Here is a 1976-nt window from a genome sequence, read left to right as displayed (position 1 = left end):
TCGGCCGCCGGAACGGCGGCCTTCACTTTCATTGCGCCTATGGGTTTAGCGGAGCGTGTCCGACCCAACGACTCGCGCGCATGTTAGACTCCTTGGTCCGTGTTTCAAGACGGGTCGGGTGGACCATCCAAGCCGTAGCGTCGCGGACTCGAAACTTTCGACGCCGTCCGAGGACACCTCACGGTTCGCGGACAGCCCCACGGTGGGAAAGGGATCGGACCGGGTCCGGAACCCTAACCCCCGAGGGTGCTCGCGGAGGGCCGGACGCCTTGCGGCGCGTCGACTTTCGCTTCCTACCGTCGGACATCCGGCCTGGGATCCCGGGGTCCTTTTCCGCTCGAGAGCGGGCGGGACTCCACCCGGGCCCTTGGGGCCGGCGTCCGACGGGTCGCGACGTCCTACTCGGGGAGAAGTGCGTCACACCGACGACGAACATTCGAGGGCCACCGGGTGACGCGCCTGTGACGGGGGTCACCCCCCGCCCGCCGGCGCGCCATCCGTCAAGCGACCCTCGCCCGTCGCCGGCGAGACCTGAATCTCCCCTTTCGAAATTTCGGGTACCACCCGTTTACTCCCAAACGGTTTCACGTACTCTTGAACTCTCTCTTCAAAGTGCTTTTCAACTTTCCCTCACGGTACTTGTTCGCTATCGGTCTCGTGGCCGTATTCAGTCTTAGGTGGAGTTTACCACCGACTTTGGGCTGCACTCTCAAGCAACCCGACTCTGAGGAGCGCCCCTCCCGGGAGGCAAGCGCGGAGGTCGCACGGGCCTGGCACCCTCTCCGGGCCGTGGCCCCGTTCAAGAGGGACTTGGACTCTCCGGCGCCCCTCGGGAAATTGGACGCTCCCAAACGCCACAGCGCTCGGCGCCCCGCGGGGGGCGCGAGCTTTGGCCCTGGAGTCGATCCCTGTTCGCTCGCCGTTACTAAGGGAATCCTGGTTAGTTTCTTTTCCTCCGCTTATTAATATGCTTAAATTCAGCGGGTGGTCTCACCTGCTCTGAGGTCGGCCCAAATGATATAGTTGCCCGTGGAGAGGGAGTAATAACCGAGCCCCCACCGATCCGCAGGCGAACGCCGTCAAAAAATAACGAAGCGTCTCACCTCGACCGGCGGGGACGGGTCTCGCCCAATCTCCCGCAGAGCCCCCTATCAATCCGGGCGACGATCCATCCCAGCGAGGGATGCTCGTCGCCCCAGTACGCAAACGTTTCCGTTCGCGAACTGAATTGCCGGCCCTCAGCCAGGCGTAGCCCGGGAACAAAATCCGAGGGCTGCAATGTGCGTTCGAAACGTCGATGTTCATGTGTCCTGCAGTTCACAATTCGACGCGCAGTTAGCTGCGTTCTTCATCGATCCACGAGCCGAGTGATCCACCGTTTAGAATTTCTTTCTTTCATTTCATTTTATGTAAAAAATTCGTTTCATCGAAACATACAAACTGGGAATTTTTTCCCTTCTTTGCGAGCGAGTTGGGCGTGTGTCTTTTAAAGCCGGCTTTTGAAAGCCGGGCACCCGACTGCTCGCCTTCTTTGTCCCTTTTTCTCTTCACCAATTCGTTCCAAAGCTACGATTTTATAATCGAAAGCTGTAATGATCCTTCCGCAGGTTCACCTACGGAAACCTTGTTACGACTTTTACTTCCTCTAAATGATCAAGTTTGGCCATCTTTCCAGCAACATCGGCGCCACCGGTGTTGAGGCGGCGAGCGCCGCGCACCAGTCCGAAGGCCTCACTAAATCATTCAATCGGTAGTAGCGACGGGCGGTGTGTACAAAGGGCAGGGACGTAATCAACGCGAGCTTATGACTCGCGCTTACTGGGAATTCCTCGTTCATGGGAAACAATTGCAAGCCCCAATCCCTAGCACGAAGGAGGTTCAGCGGGTTACCCGGGCCTTTCGGCCAGGGAGGACACGCTGATTCCTTCAGTGTAGCGCGCGTGCGGCCCAGAACATCTAAGGGCATCACAGACCTG

General features: G+C 58.8%; 2 non-coding genes across 2 annotated transcripts in view; both read right to left on the bottom strand.

The window, feature by feature from the left end:
* The window catches only part of LOC139686645 (large subunit ribosomal RNA), a 4111-nt gene extending 3103 nt beyond the window's left edge, over window positions 1–1008 (bottom strand). The window contains exon 1 of the ribosomal RNA XR_011700514.1: window positions 1–1008. This exon is cut by the window's left edge and continues 3103 nt beyond it. This is a non-coding gene — a ribosomal RNA (large subunit ribosomal RNA).
* A 224-nt stretch (window positions 1009–1232) lies between these two features.
* LOC139686643 (5.8S ribosomal RNA) lies at window positions 1233–1387 on the bottom strand. Its single transcript, XR_011700512.1, has one exon. It is a non-coding gene; the product is annotated as a 5.8S ribosomal RNA (ribosomal RNA).
* Window positions 1388–1976: the final 589 nt, after the last annotated feature.

Source organism: Hetaerina americana, unplaced genomic scaffold (assembly GCF_022747635.1).
Source record: "Hetaerina americana unplaced genomic scaffold, ioHetAmer1.1.p SCAF_1442, whole genome shotgun sequence".
NCBI classification, from domain to species: domain Eukaryota; kingdom Metazoa; phylum Arthropoda; class Insecta; order Odonata; family Calopterygidae; genus Hetaerina; species Hetaerina americana.
The sequence above is the reverse complement of the archived record's forward strand: the minus strand, read 5'-3'. Positions and strand labels throughout refer to the sequence as shown.